Source organism: Anolis sagrei, chromosome 6 (genome assembly GCF_037176765.1).
Source record: "Anolis sagrei isolate rAnoSag1 chromosome 6, rAnoSag1.mat, whole genome shotgun sequence".
In the NCBI taxonomy this organism is placed as follows: Eukaryota; Metazoa; Chordata; class Lepidosauria; order Squamata; family Dactyloidae; genus Anolis; species Anolis sagrei.
Window position 1 is genome coordinate 49,154,260 of NC_090026.1, and position 15,982 is coordinate 49,170,241.

Here is a 15,982-nt window from a genome sequence, read left to right on the forward strand (position 1 = left end):
CTGGTACAGCTGTACCAGGAGCTCCAACTTTATTTGCTTTGTATTAAATGTTTGCTTGCAGTCCTAGGTTTCAGGGACTCTGCAGATAGGTGGCTTCTTTGGTTGCAGTCATAGGGCAAGTCACCTGTCCATCATTGTTAAGTTTTGGTTCCACCCCTTGCTCAGGGCAATTGGGAAGGGAAGGGAGCCATTTTTAGTTAGTCTCAGCAAGGTAAGCTTATGTATAGGATGTGTGCAAGCTTCCCCTGTACAAAAGCTTCAACCCTTAAGAGCTTCCGGGGGAAAAAGGTCTTAAGAGTCTCCAAAGTATTTCCAGGAAAATAGCCCTAAAGACCAAAGAACTCCAGCTGGAGAACATCTACTGCCTTGCTGGTAGGTCCACTCGGCGTTCGAGACGCAGTTCGACCCGGTAGCGGAGCCCACATCAGTAAGGGTTAGATTACAGTCAGCCTGGGAGAAGTTAAAAAGGGGACTTTCCTTTAAAGAAGAAGTTATTGAAGACAGTTGCCTGTCCTTCGTGGGCAAGATTAGGAATTCATCAGTTGCCTAAAAGCTTGGAATCATTTGCTTAACTTTACTGTAGACAAGAGACGTTTCTGTTTGATTGTTCATTAATAAAAGACTTTGTTGTACTTCTCAAACCATCTAAAGACTGTTTGTGGTGGGAACCTCTGAGAACTTCTCTTTAGGCCCCCTGGCTTCCCGCTGGGCAAAGGTTTCACATCCTGTTCTAAAGACAATTATTTACAGTCCCAGTGCACGACAGAACAGTAGTGAAGCAACCAAGTGGGGGGGGGGGGTGTTGAATGCTCTCATTAAGGAGGCCAGACTTGGTGGAGGTGGTTGACAAGGGCGGAGCTGCAGGCTATTGAAGGCTGCTCTGCCCCCTGCTGTGCTCTTTGCTTCAGCGTGAACTAGGAGGCAGCTTTCAACCCCCCCCAGAGAAATTTTCAACCCCCCCACCCGAAAATTTCAACCCCTCCCGAATTTTTTTTCTGGCTAAGGCCCTGACAACCACCATGTCAGACTACACAGAGAAGCCATTGAAATCCACAAGCATGTGGACAATTTCAACAGAAAGGAGGAAACCATGAAAATGAACAAAATCTGGCTACCAGTATTAAAAACTCTAAAATTACAACAGCACAACAACAGACAGGAAACAAACAAGGAGATCTAATTACCTCTCAACAAAAGTTTGCTCTAGGCACTGTCAGGCCATTATATGCTAATCAAGGTGGTCAGTTGAAACATTCACACCTAGCTCCAGCAGACAAGAGCCCTTTGTCTCACCCTAGTCATTCCACAGATATATAAACCCTTTTTCCTAGTTCCAACAGACCTCACTACCTCTGAGGATGCTTGCCATAGATGCAAAACGTCAGGAGAGAATGCCTCTAGACCAGGCATGTAGCCAGCTTGGGGGGCTTCAGCCCCCCCCCCCCCGAAATTCTCATGGTGGCTCGCGAAAAGGCCTTACTGGTGCATTATTTAAACTGTTATGTTTATTCATATCATGATCTGATTACTATACTCAATATATCCCATATGCATGGGGTATTGAGGTAATGATACAAAAGGTTTGCTAGGCTAGACCCTCTTTCACTCAGACTCAGCCCCCCCCCCCCGAAACTCAGCCCCCCCCCAAATCCCCCCCTGAAAAAAATTCAGCCCCCCCCCCTCCCCGAAACGAAATCCTGGCTACGGGCCTGCTCTAGACCATGGCCTTATAGCCCGAAAAAACCTACAACAACCCAGTGGTTCCGGCCATGAAAGCCTTCAACAATACAATATATCGTGCTTTGCCTGAAATATGACAGTCTCAGTTTGGTCATTCCGACTCCTAGGGTGAGTTCAGGCTTGATTTCCTCTGAGACCCATTTATTTCTCTTTCTTCACCACCCAACTCTTCTCCAACGCATTTCAAGTGAGTGGATTCTCTAGTTGTCAGTTGTCTTCACTATCCATCTTTCACATCCGTACATAGAAATCAGAAATATAATGCCATAGATTATCTTGACTCTGGGATTCCATGATCAGCTTTTCCACTCTTCTACCTCTGTAGGAACTTGGATTTTAGTTGTATCGATAGTTTTCCCCTAACCTCTTACTGAAATTGTTGCATTTGGCTTTATGTAACAGTCTCAACTGCTTTTACTACATCTTTCTTTGCTATGAATACAGCCACATTTCTTCTTTGATTTTCATTCCTGAGTAAAATAGTGTGCAATTATTGGACTGAAAATGTTCACTTTAGCTCACTTATTCCAAGTATTGCAGTATTTATACATTCCATCTGTTGTTTTTACAATGATTAGGTTCACCGAGTCATGCTTCTTGTAACTACTGGAACATAACTCTGTCACTCCTTTCCACCTGCTACTAAGGAGGCTGTCCAGGTCCTGAACCGGTGCCTGGCAGCTGTGACGGTCTGGATGAGGGCGAACAAATTGAAATTGAATCCAGACAAGACAGAGGTACTCCTGGTCAGTCGCAAGGCCGAACAGGGCATAGGGTTACAGCCTGTGTTGGATGGGGCCGCACTCCCCCTGAAGATGCAGGTTCGCAGCTTGGGTGTGACCCTGGACTCATTGCTGAGCCTGGAACCCCAGGTTTCGGCAGTGACCAGGGGAGCATTTGCACAGCTAAAGCTTGTGCGCCAGCTGCGCCCATACCTTGGGAAGTCTGACTTGGCCACGGTAGTCCACGCTCTGGTTACATCCCGTTTAGACTACTGCAACGCTCTCTACGTGGGGTTGCCTTTGAAGACAGCTCGGAAGCTCCAACTAGTCCAACGCTCGGCAGCCATGATTTTAACAGGAGCGGAGCGCAGGGAGCATACAACTCCCCTGTTGCGCCAACTCCACTGGCTACCGATCTGCTACCGGGCTGAATTCAAAGTGCTGGCGTTGGCCTTTAAAGCCCTAAACGGTTCCGGCCCAAGCTACCTATCTGACCACATCTCTGCCTATGAACCCACCAGGAGTTTGAGATCTTCCGGGGAGACCCTGCTCTCGATCCCGCCTGCTTCTCAAGCTCGGCTGGCGGGGACGAGAGATAGGGCCTTCTCGGTGGTGGCTCCTCGGCTGTGGAACGCCCTTCCTACGGACATTAGACTAGCACCATCTCTAATGGTATTCCGCAAAAAGGTGAAGACCTGGATGTTTGTGCAGGCGTTTGAGTAATTTAGTGCAATCTGGTAATGGAACATAGGAATGGAACAATGGACGACGAACCTGGACTACGCTTGGATGATGAGAAGATTGGGTATGGTTGTTTTTTGTAATAATTGTGCATTGTAATTGCTTATTGGTAATTTATGGATAATGTGTTAAGTCAATTGTTATATGTTGTATGAAACCACTGCTGTTTCTACTGTTTTTACTGTTTGTGAACCGCCGTGAGTCGCCTTCGGGCTTGAGATACAGCGGTATATAAGCAAAGTAAATAAGCAAAAGTAAATAAATAAATAAATAAATAAACTTCTGGTTTGTAAGGTAACTCATCTCTACCTTCTGCCTTTTATTTTTTCAGCAATTGGTTGGGGGGGGGGGGGGGTGCCAAAATACTGTTTGCTTACACTTTAAAATTACCTAGGGCCGACCCTGCTCGCATTTCATATCCCTTTAATATGTATTGTGCAGCTTCACACACAATGAAGACCCATTTAGTGAGCAAACTCTTCAGGCAGTGCAGAGCATTGTATCCTCCATCTCTGAAGCAAAGAAAGAACAGTGGATAAAGCTGATCACAGAGGTCGACATGGGCAGGAACAGCAAGAAGGCGTGGAGGCTGCTAAGATGGTTGAGCAATGATCCCTCACAAACTAATACCCATGCCAACATAAAGGCAGATCAGATAGCACACCAACTCTTGAAGAATGGGAAACCCAACCTTGCCACCAAAGTAGGAAAGAAACCAATAGCCAGACAACCAGAGATTGAGAACAATAACTTTCATGAACCCTTTACATCTACTGAATTGGACATGGCTCTCAATAAATGTAAAAATGGCAAAGCAGACCTGGAATATTGTGTCCAATTCTGGGCATCACAACTGAAGGGAGATGTTGACAAGCTGGAATGTGTCCAGAGGAGGGCGACTAAGATTTCTTTCTGCTGTCCTGAAAACTAGGACGGGGAACAATGGCTTCAAACTACAAAAAAGGAGATTCCATCTGAACATTAGGAAGAACTTCCTACCTGTGAGAGCTGTTCAGCAGTGGAACTCTCTGCCCCAGAGTGTGGTAGAGGCTCCTTCTTTGGAAACTTTTCAACAGAGGCTGGATGGCCATCTGTCAGGGGTGCTTTGAATGCGATTTTCCTGCTTCTTTGCAGGGGATTGGACTGGATGGCTCATGAGGTCTCTTCTCTTCTATGATTCTATGATTCTAACAGGTGTTTTTTTTTTCAAATGTTGTTACATAGTGAATTGTCCTTTATTCTTCCTTGTTGAGTGCCTCCTAACTTAGGAGTCTCATCTTATGGCACTATCTCTTGTTGCATCTTGGATTGTCTCATCATATGGTTATCTACAAAGGAGAGAAGAGAAAAGAAAAGAATCCCTTTCTCCCAAAATGCTTCTAAAAGAGCTCTTAGTGCTCATTACACTTTTATCATTTTGATCACCTTTGTTAGAGATAGCCTATTTTTGGCACTAAAAAGTGAGCCTGTGTCACAAAATGCTCCATCTCGATTGGATTATCAGACTTAATAATATACGTCTGCATAGAACTATATTGCATGGAAACAAAATCTACATAAATAAAAATGGAATGTTTGTTTGTGGGATTAACATAACTCAAAAACCACTATATGAATTGCTGCCAAATTTGGCCACGAGACACCTACTAACCCAAGGAGTGACCATTACTCAAAAAAATGATTTTGTCATTTGGGAATTGTAGTTGCTGGGATTTATAGTTCACCTACAATCAAAGAGCATCCTGAACTCCACCAACGATGGAATTGAACCAAACTTGGCACACGGGACTCCCATGACCAACAGAAAACACTAGAAGTGTTTGATGGGCATTGACCTTGAGTATGGGAGTTGTAGTTCACCTACATCCAGAGAGCACTGTGGACTCAAAAAATGATGGATCCAACCAAACTTGGCACGAATATTTCATATGCCCAAATATGTAAACAGATAGAGTTTGGGGGAAATAGACATTGACATTTGGGAGTTGTAGTTGCTGGGATTTATAGTTCACGTACAATCAAAAAGCATTCTGAACTCCATCAACGATGGAATTGAACCGACTTGGCACACGGGACTCCCATGACCAACAAAAAACACTAGGAGTGTTTGGTATTTTATTATTATTATTAAACTTTATTTGTACCCCGCTAGCATCTCCCGAAGGATTCAATGCGGATTACACAGGCTGAGGCCTCAACACACAACATAACAATACAATCTAAGCAAATCAAACAATTAAAAACAGAATAAAGCAAAGTAAACAACAGGCACAATACACTAAAAAAACTGGGCCGGGCCAGAAGGTGGGTACAAAGATTAAAAGTGCTGATGTGACAGTGATATCGAGCTCTTTTTGGGGGTTCTCCCAGCGAGGGGAGGCCCAAAGGACCGCAAATGGGGTCCTGGCCTTGGCGAGCGACCAGCGGAGGCCAATTCAAAAAGACGCAAAAACGTTGAAAATCAATCTCACCAAGGCTGAAGAGGAGATCTGCGACCGAAGCGTTTATTTTTGCGATTCAGCTGAAAAGGATGCGTTACAGGGATGAATCCTCAAGTAAGCATCCTTTTCAGCTGAATCGCAAAAATAAACGCTTCGGTCGCAGATCTCCTCTTCAGCCTTGGTGAGATTGATTTTCAACGTTTTTGCGTCTTTTTGAATTGGCCTCCGCTGGTCGCTCGCCAAGGCCAGGACCCCATTTGCGGTCCTTTGGGCCTCCCCTCGCTGGGAGAACCCCCAAAAAGAGCTCGATATCATTTGGCTTTACCACGAAGGGACTGCTGCTTGAGGTTCCAGACCAAATTATAGCCTAAATTCTCAAGCAGGCGCCTTGGACTGATTCTTTGGGCCAGTGGTGGCGGAGGAGCGGCTCGGGAAAAGAGGCGCCTCTCCCAATTTGGACTTCCATTTGACCAGCTAACCAAAACTACAAATTCTCCCGCAGCCATCTCCTCCTAAGCCCTGACCTGGGGTTTCGGCACAAAGGAGCGCCAGGGAAGCCTTGAGCTAAGGACTTCCAGGAAGAGGAGCGACCGACGCGAGAAGGGGGGAAGAAAACGTCCGGACGGGTAAGAAGCCAACCGCGGGCTGCTTTTGGCTGCCAGGTGGGAGGGGATTCTAGGCTTTCTGAACCAGCTTCGGAGTCGGCCCACTGGGGAGGGATTCTCTAGGTCTCGGTAACAAATTCCTGGCGGGAGGTAGCAAACATCCACGTTTGAGGCCCAGAATAGCAACTCAGCTCGCTTTTGCGGCCTTGGCTGGAGCTACGCTGGAGAGGGAGCCCTTCCCTTTCGGACTGCCTAGCTGCCAAGGGCTGATCGCCTCGGGCTCTCTTGCTAGGGGACCGTTCAGGCTCTAGCCTACCAGCGGTTGGGGGGGCTACCCTGATTAGCCACTTCAGTGTGGGGCTATCAAGAGAGATGGGCGCATGTTATTCGGGGGTCAAACGTACTGTCCCATCAGAAACACCTTTGGGAAGGATACTGGCGGAATGGGACAGTGTCGCGTCACGGTCGCTGACGCAGGCCAGTATGGTGAAATTTAGCATGAGGAAGTGGCCTACCAGGCCCTTAGAAGGCGGAGCTTCGTGGCCCCCTCACGGCAGCACTGATCCGGAGCTCATTTTGAAGCTCCAGCAGGACTGTTGTGCCAGGGCCAAATGGGCCGAGCTAGCCTATGCCTCGTGCTTTTTCGCCCTGCACCGGAAGGAGGCGGAAGGGGGCAGTCGTGTCCAACTCCTCCCATGCAAGGAGAAGGGAACGAAGCCCCAGCCCCCGGGAAACCTCCCTCCAGACCCTTTGCCTCCTCCCGAGGAGGACCTCCTTGACACACTTGCTTATCCCCCTCCTTACCGCCCCAGCCTTCCCTTTTCCCCTCCTGTAACCTCTCCTGAGTCCTCCTCTGCAACCCCTCCTTCAGAATCTCTCCTCCCAGGGATCCCTGCCCTCTTGTCCTCCCCAGCCCAGGCACCCAGCCAGCCCCGATCTTCCCCAGCAGGGACATCTCCCTCTGCAAAGTCTGGGCCCTCTATCCAGAGTGCCTCCACCCCCTTGTACCCTCCACTGCCATCTGCCCCTCTCTGCAGCCCCACTCCTACCCCATCCTCACCCCCCAGCTCCTCCAGGACCCCCTCGCTGAGCCTCAGCTGCCCGCCCTCCTCCTCCTCTTCCTCTTTCGCCCCGGCCAGACACAGCACCCCTCTTGATCCTCTCCCACTTCCCGCTCAGACCCCTAAAAGGTGCCCCAGCCTGCGGCTGGAGCCCCTCTCCCTGAGGGAACTTGACCCCCTCGCCCCCTGCTTCGCTCCCCAACCCAGGCTCCCTGCCATCAGTACCCCAGCACCTTCCCATTCCCCTTGCGGTCACCAAGACACTCTCAGGGCCCCTCCCCCTCCTGAGCAGCCCTTGGTCCCCTCTCCTGCCCCACCCGTAGCTTCCCCAAGGGTCCCCACAGACCCTCAGGATCCCTTTGAGCCCCTCATCACCAAGGGCAGCTTGCGTAGCCACCCTGCTCACATCCAGGCTCCCCTGAGGGAGACAGTGGGGCCGGGGGGCACTTCCTTCCTCGTGCATGTTCCCTTCACTACCTCAGACCTCATCAATTGGAAGAGGAGCACAGCTCCCCTTTCCCAGGATCCCACTGAAATGTACGAGCTGCTCAAAACCATTTTCCTAACCCATCGCCCCACATGGGGGGATGTCATGACTCTCCTGGGTTCACTCCTCACACAGGAGGAGAAGCGCCGCCTACTGGCCGCTGCTCAGGCAGAAGCCATGAAGGGGGAGGTGGACGATGGGGAGGACAGGGAGGCTGTTTTCCCTATCAAGGAAGACCCTGGGTGGAATTTCAACACGGAAGATGGCAGGAAGGCTCTCAAGAGTTTCCATCGCCATATCCTAGTGGGTGTGCCTCTGGTATACCCTCGCCCCTTGAACCTCTCCAAGCTTCTTGACATTCAACAGAAGCCGGACGAGAGTCCTTCGGACTTCTACGACCGGATGTGTCGAATGGCCAAGAACTGGACCAACATTGACCCCACAGACCCCGACAGCCAGCGCATGCTGAACACCCTCTTCATTGGGAAGTCCACCAGGGACATCAAACTTAAGCTCCAGAAAATTGAGGGAGGGGAGGCAATGCCCATCTCCCAGCTCATCAACATAGCTTTCAAGGTCTTCCACAACCGGGAAGATGCTGCTGCACAAAAGGAGGAGGATGACAGGAAGGCACAGGCTGAGGTTCAGGCCACTTGCATGTTGGCTGCTCTGGCAGACAGGGACAGGGGCAGGGATGGAGGGAGGGACCACAGGGACAACAGGGACAGACAGAATGGGGGAAATCGGAACCAGGGGAGGCAGAGGGACTACAGGGATGTCCAATGTTATGGGTGCAAAAAGACAGGACACATCAGAAGGGACTGCCCAGAGGGAAGGGAAAGAGGGGCCCACGAGAGGGTCCTGTGACTAGGAAGAAGGATCTCCCTGGCACCCTCTGACCCCATTGTGCCATTGAAGTTTGGGAGGAGGACTGTCGACTTCCTCCTGGACTGTGGGGCCACCCACTCAGTGCTCACAGAGGGATTCAGGGGAACAGAATTGGGGAACAGGAAGGCTCAGGTAGTTGGGGTCTCGGGGAAAGAGGCAGAGCGTTCCTTCATGAAGCCCATGGAGTGTGAAGTGGGGGGGAGGACCTTGTCTCACGAGTTCTTATATATGCCAGAGTGTCCTGTCCCCCTTCTGGGCAGGGATATCCTTTGTAAAATCAGGGCCCAAGTTGCCTTTGGGCCAGAAAAGATCATCCTAGCAGTGCCTGAGGAAGAAGGATGGAGAGCTCAGGCCTTCCTTCTCCATCAGCCCAGTCCAGAGGCTGATCTGATTCCTCTGGCAGTCCTACAGCAGGTGGATCCCATAGTTTGGGCAGATGGGGTCCCGGGAAGAGCTAAGAACATTGCCCCTGTCTCAATCACCCTCAAACCTGACATCACTCCCCCTAGGATCCCTCAGTATAGGATTCCCATGGAAGCTAGGAAAGGCCTCCAGCCCATCATTGATAATTTCTTGAAGCACTCTCTGCTGAGAGAGTGTGCCTCTCCATTCAACTCCCCAGTCCTCCCAGTACGAAAAGGTGATGGTTCTGAATATCGTTTTGTTCAGGACCTGAGGGCCATCAATGCTGTAGTGGTGGATCTGCACCCTGTGGTGCCCAATCCTTACACTCTACTCTCTACTATTCCTCCTTCCTGTTCTTGCTTTACTGTTTTGGATTTAAAGGATGCCTTTTTCTCGATCCCTATTCACAAGGATAGCCAGGAGATCTTTGCATTCGAGTGGGAGCATGTGGGCACTGCCAGGCGGGTGCAACTTTGCTGGCAGGTTCTGCCCCAAGGCTTCACGTCGAGTCCTACCATCTTCAGCCAAAGCCTCGCCTCTGAGTTGGAGAAGTGGCCTGATCGCGACCAAGGGGTCCTGCTGCAGTATATTGACGACCTGCTGCTTTGTTGTGGGGACAAGGATACCTGTGAACGTCTCACCATCAGCCTCCTCAACTTCCTGGGGGAAGCCGGCTTCAAGGTATCCAAGAAGAAGGCCCAGATCTGCAAGGACACTGTGAGGTACCTGGGGTTTGACGTCAGCCAAGGGCAGAGGGCATTGGGACCAGAGAGGAAGGAGGCCATCTGCAGGGTCAAGGAGCCTAGGACGAAGAAACAGCTGAGGGGCTTCTTGGGCATGGCTTCATTTTGTAGAATCTGGGTTCCGGGCTTTGGGCTGATTGCCAAGCCCCTGTATGAGGCGACATCGGGGCCAGAGACGTTCCTAGTCTGGTCAGCTGAATGCAGGACAGCCTTTGAAGCCATCAAGAAAGCCCTGATGTCGGCCCCTGCCCTGGGACTCCCTGACATGACCAAGCCCTTCTTCCTCTATGTCCATGAACGCCAGGGGGTGGCAGCAGGAGTGCTTACCCAGCCACTGGGCAGCACCAAGAGACCAGTTGCCTACTTTTCCAAGCGCCTAGACAACACCAGCCTTGGGTGGCCTGCCTGCCTAAGAGCCGTGGCTGCAACTGCCCTGATTGCTGAGGAGGCCAGGAAGCTGACGTTGGGCCAGCCGACGACCGTCTACGTTCCCCACAGCGTCTTGGCAGTCCTGGATGCCAAGGGGACCAACTGGCTGTCCGCCGGCCGGCTCACGCGCTACCAGGCCCTGCTCATCGACCAAGGAGACCTCACCCTGGCCACCACCAACTGCCTCAACCCTGCCACCCTGATGCCCATCGACTTGGCTGAAGGAGACGACCAGGAGCCCCATGACTGCATTGCCACCATCGAGGAAGTCTACTCCAGCCGCCCTGACCTCAAGGACCAGCCCCTTCCTGATGCTGAGCTTGAGTTCTTCACCGACGGCAGCAGCAGCTGCCATCAGGGCGAAAGGAGAGCCGGGTATGCTGTGGTCACTCTCTGGGACACCATCGAGGCTGAACCACTCCCTCCTGGCACCTCCGCCCAGAAGGCAGAGCTCATCGCCCTCACCAGAGCCCTGGAGCTGGCCGAGGGAAAGACTGCCAACATCTACACGGACTCTAAGTTTGCCTTCCATGTGCTCCACGCTCACGGGGCTATTTGGAAGGAGAGGGGGCTGCTGACAACAGCTGGCAGCCCCGTGAAGCATCAGGCTGAGATTCTGAGACTCTTGGAGGCTGTCTGCAAGCCTGCTGCAGTAGCCGTCATCCACTGCAGGGGGCACCAGGCCGGGGACCAGGACACAGCTAAGGGGAATCGGAGAGCAGACGCTGCTGCCAAGGCGGCTGCCAATCGAGAGCCCATCTTCCTTGGTGCCTTGATCCCAGACACCACGGTGACCTCTCTCCCTGTGTATGGAGCCATGGATGATGAGTTCGCGAAGGGAGAGGGTCTGAAGCAGGAGGAGGGCTGGTGGAAGGACAACCAAGGCCGTCTGTTGCTGACTGATCCCCTTATGCGTGAAGTGGCCCTGCGCCTCCACAAGAGTACCCATTGGGGCCATGATGCTATGCTGGAGCATCTCAGGACTCTCTTCATCGGCCCTCGCATGGCCCAGCAGTCCATTTGGGCTTGTCGTCGGTGCCTCCTCTGTCTTAAGAACAACCCCAAGATCCAGAAGCGGCCAGAAGTGGGGCATCTCAAGGCGGGCCTCCAACCAGGGCAAGTGTGGCAAGTGGACTTCGCAGAGCTGCCCTCTAGCCGGAAGTACAAATATCTGTTGGTGTTTGTGGACTGTTATAGCGGGTGGCCTGAGGCCTTCCCTTGCTACACCTGTGCTGCCAAGGAGGTGAGCCATGCCCTGCTCAATCACATCATCCCCCGTTTCGGATTGCCCATCTGCCTCTCCTCAGATAACGGAGCATCTTTCGTCTCCAAGGTCACCCAGCAGGTCGCCCAGGCTCTCCAGATCCAGTGGAACCTGCATACCAGCTGGCACCCTGAAGCAAGCGGGAAGGTCGAGCGAATGAACCAGACCATCAAAAGGCAATTGGCTAAGATCTGTCAGCAGGCGAGCCTGCCCTGGCCAGATGCTCTCCCACTAGCTCTCACTCGAATCAGGGCTGCTCCTAGGAAGGGCTTGAAGTTGAGCCCTTTTGAGATCCTCTATGGTAGGCCTTTCCCTTCCTCCCGGGTCCCCCTCAAGGCTGAACACTTGCATGAGGTGGGATCCGAGAGCATCAGGGAGAGACTGTCTCTTCTCACTTCTATCCTCTCTTCTATGAATAGGTACCTGCTTTCTCATCTTCCTGTTCCTTTGGATGCTCCTGTCCACAACTTCTCTATCGGTGATTGGGTCCTGGTCCGTACGTACCGACCGGAGGCATTGACCGAAAAGTGGGTCGGGCCCCACCAGATCCTCCTCACCACCCACACTGCGGCTAAGGTTGCGGGTATCCAGTCCTGGGTCCACCATTCCAGGCTGAAGCTCGCCCCAGAGCCACAAGTGGGGACCACTGAGGGAGGAGGGGACGACGAACAGTGGGCTGTAGAGCCAGGGGAGGATCTGCGGCTTCTATTCCGGAGGTTGCCGCCGAAAGACCCTTCGGCTCCTGAGCCCACCGATCCACCCCCTTCCAGAACATCCAGGAGGAGGAGACGACGTGCCTCTGGTCGAGGAGGGCCTCCAAAAGATCCCCACCAAGTTTCAAGCCGATAACCCCACGGGAAGCCACCTTTTCCGCCTACTTCCGGGTTCAGAAGTTCCACTGACAGCTCCTGACAGCTGTCAAACTCACCATCAGCTGATTTTGACAGGCGCGTTTGAGACATCTTTGCCGCTTTCGCCTCTCCATTGCTCTATCAGGACCGCTGGGAGCTGTCCAGCAATTCAGCACTCTCTGCAAACAGTAAGTCTATTTGGCCACCAGGGGGAGGAGCTGTCCAACACCTTTCAGCATGATTTTTCCCCTATTATTTTGCCTGCTTTTCCCTTCCCAATGCATGACTTCCAGTCCTGTACTGTATGAGTGGTTATCAACTAAGGTTAATTTTTGGCAACAGTTGGCACACCGAGTCTTAAATGTTTCCGATTTCTGTCTGACTAGCGGGGCCTCAGCCACTGATATCTTCTCTTCCTGCCTGATAGGGGTTCCAGAGCCCCTGGAGATTTTTCGAAATTTTACGGTTTTCCAAAATATCCCATCGAAGACCATGTCCTATAGAGACATTTCTGTATGGGGCAGGGCCGTCAGGGAAAGGGAGCCGGGCATGGTGGTCATTAAATTGGCACATCAGCCACATGCCCATCACTGCTTCCAAATCCCCAAGTGTGTGGGGAAGTGCCATGATTTGCCAAAAGAAAATCTTTTAAATTGTTCTTCCGTTGAAGTGCTGCCTTACATGAATGCCCATTTGGTGTTGCCCCCTGGATGGTTCTTCCTGTGCGGGCAGACAGCCTATAGCTACCTCCCAGCCAATTCCACCATTGGGAATTGTGCCTTGGGCAGGCTGTCTATCTTTTTGCCTTCCAAAAGCGATCTGGAGCTGGCACACTCCCTAGATCGAGAGGCTAGGTCCATACAAAACTTGGACCCAAATTGTGATCCCTCTATGGTAATTAAGGGCATTCCTCAATTTGTGGCAGCGGCCCTGTTTACCCCTGGGGTTGCAGCGGCAATGAACTACAGGGCCATTAAACACCTGGCCTGTGCTCTGGTCAAGAACATCAATTACACCTCACAAGCCTTGGCCTCCATAGCTACTGAAATGCATGAGCTAAGGGAGGCCGTGTTGGACAATCGGGCTGCCATTGATTTTCTTTTGTTGAAGAATCACTATGGCTGTGAGAGTGTGCGACACATGTGTTGCTTCAATTTGACAGACCGGACCCCTGTAGTTAGGAAAGCCATAGAGGGCATGAACGATTTGGCGGCAGGAATAAAGGAATCAGTAGGCTTTGATCTCAGTTTTCTGACAGACTGGCTTCCTTCACTGGCATGGCTTAGAAAGGGTTTTCTGGTCTTCCTGGGTCTTATCGTTCTCTTGCTGGTCTTGAGCTGCTGCTGGTCGCACATTCCCTCTCTGTTCAAAATTTGCCAAAAAAGGGGGCGTGCAGATCCGTCTAGACAGATGGCCATGCTGCCGTTAGTGGGCTACCGTGCGTGGGCGGAGGCTGTAGGAGGCCGCCTCCTGCGGACTCCAGCGCCTCCGAGTGGGGATTTGACAGCTGGCGCTGCCAGTAGCCCAGCTTTTACTTTAGTTTGAGCTGCAGCAGGGAGTTCCGCAGTTCCTGGGCCGAACTTTGAGGCCAGCAGATGGAATGTGCCTCAGCCGCCAGCTCCAAGACCAGGAATGCCTGCAAACCTCAGCTAACTTTCCCCTCTCCTTACTTTGTATCATTCCCTAATAAACCACTTGAAACTTGAAACTTTTGTCTTTCCGCATGATACTTTTGTATCCCTTCCTGGCTCAGCACTCCATAAACGTTTCCATAGACTCCTTTCTGGGCTCCGGAGAGCCGTGAGCCCGCGGGGGGCACCTCCAGGTGCTCCCCGGACCCCGAATCTGCGTTCGTCCAAAACGCGGATAAGGAAACCGCCATTTCGAACCCCGCTATCCACTAAACACTTAACATGGCGGATCGCCGCCGTTCCAATTTTGCCTTGTTCAGTGACTAATTCTAAGTCTATCTGCCATCCCAGTTTCTCAGTTTTGGGCTGCTCCTCCCGGGAAGAAATTAGGGTTGTTTTTAGAACTTCTGCCTTGCAGAGAAACAGCTGATTGTCAAACCGGGGCTCCCCGCTTCTCCGCGGCAGCCCTCGCTCCACGTGGACTCAGGCTGCCTGGGACCTGCAGCAGCCGACCGCAGCGGCCCCGGGGAGGGAGGCCAGATGAGTCCCAGGTCTTGGCTGGGAGATGCAGTTCTCCAAGGGACATTGGCCCGCCTGCCACCACTCACAGATTCTTTTACGGACTTTTTTCTACCTTCTCTGATTGACTTGGTGCCCTAACGCCATGGATTTCCTCTATGAACTCCAGACCAGCCGCCTGAGAAGCATGGCCCCCGCCTGTGGGTGCATGCCTTCGTTGCAAAGGATAATACCTCAGGGACTCTGACGATTGCTTTTATTAATTGCTGTGGGCTTTCTAATAAAGTTTGCTGGGATGGGGATCTTTCCTATGAAAACTATGAATTATGATGGACTGAAAAGAATGTATGTATGAAGTATGTGTAATATGAAATGAAATATGATGTATCTTCTCCTTCCCCCTCCCTTGTTTTTCCCCTCTTGAACTTTACCCTATAAAAGAGTATGCGACCAGGGGATTACAGTTAAGGAAATTCAATTTCCTTGGAAGGAACTCCATCCATATTGACATTGCATGGAAAATACTGGCAAATCTGTGGCTTTGTTTTTCAGAGTTCAGACAAACAAAAGCCAGAGATTTGATCAGCCAGAAGCCGGAAAACCAGACTGATTGCATCAATCACGGTGTTTGTGCATGCTCCCTTGTGACAAAGGACCCTTTGCCTGCAAGGTTGAAGATCCAGACATCGCCCATAGCCACCCTCTTTTGCCTATACACATCTTTTATCGGGACCCAGGAAATCCTTTGTTCCCCTAGCCGTCTCCCCTGCTGTGGGGAGACAATAGGTGTTCGATCAGCTGGCGAACGCCTCCCGGGCGTTCCGCCCTCCTGTGCTGTCAAACCAGAGCCCGCCTCCCGGCCGCTGATTGGACAATCTCTGGAGGCGCTCTGAGGGCTCTGATTGGCCCTTTAGAGGCACCAGCGGCCGGCGATTGGAGGGAGGGTGGGACCAGCGGCCAAGCCCCCTCCCAGCTGCTCCGGAGCCGGCCAATCAGGGCAAGGGAAACTGACAGGAGGCGGGCGGGAGATTCAAACCAGGATTTCTTTGTTCTGACTGTATAAATATGCCTGAAAATCACTGCACTGTATGCTTACTTGAGGATTCATCCCTGTAACGCATCCTTTTCAGCTGAATCGCAAAAATAAACGCTTCGGTCGCAGATCTCCTCTTCAGCCTTGGTGAGATTGATTTTCAACGTTTTTGCGTCTTTTTGAATTGGCCTCCGCTGGTCGCTCGCCAAGGCCAGGACCCCATTTGCGGTCCTTTGGGCCTCCCCTCGCTGGGAGAACCCCCAAAAAGAGCTCGATATCAACAGGAGGTGTATAAAGGGCTTCTAGGGCAAGTGCGATGTGCGATGTGCAGCAATCATTGGTTCTGATAAAGTGCTTATGGGACTTGGTAGTGGAGATTTCCTAATCTGGGAAGGCGCATCGAAAAAGCCAGGTCTTCAAGT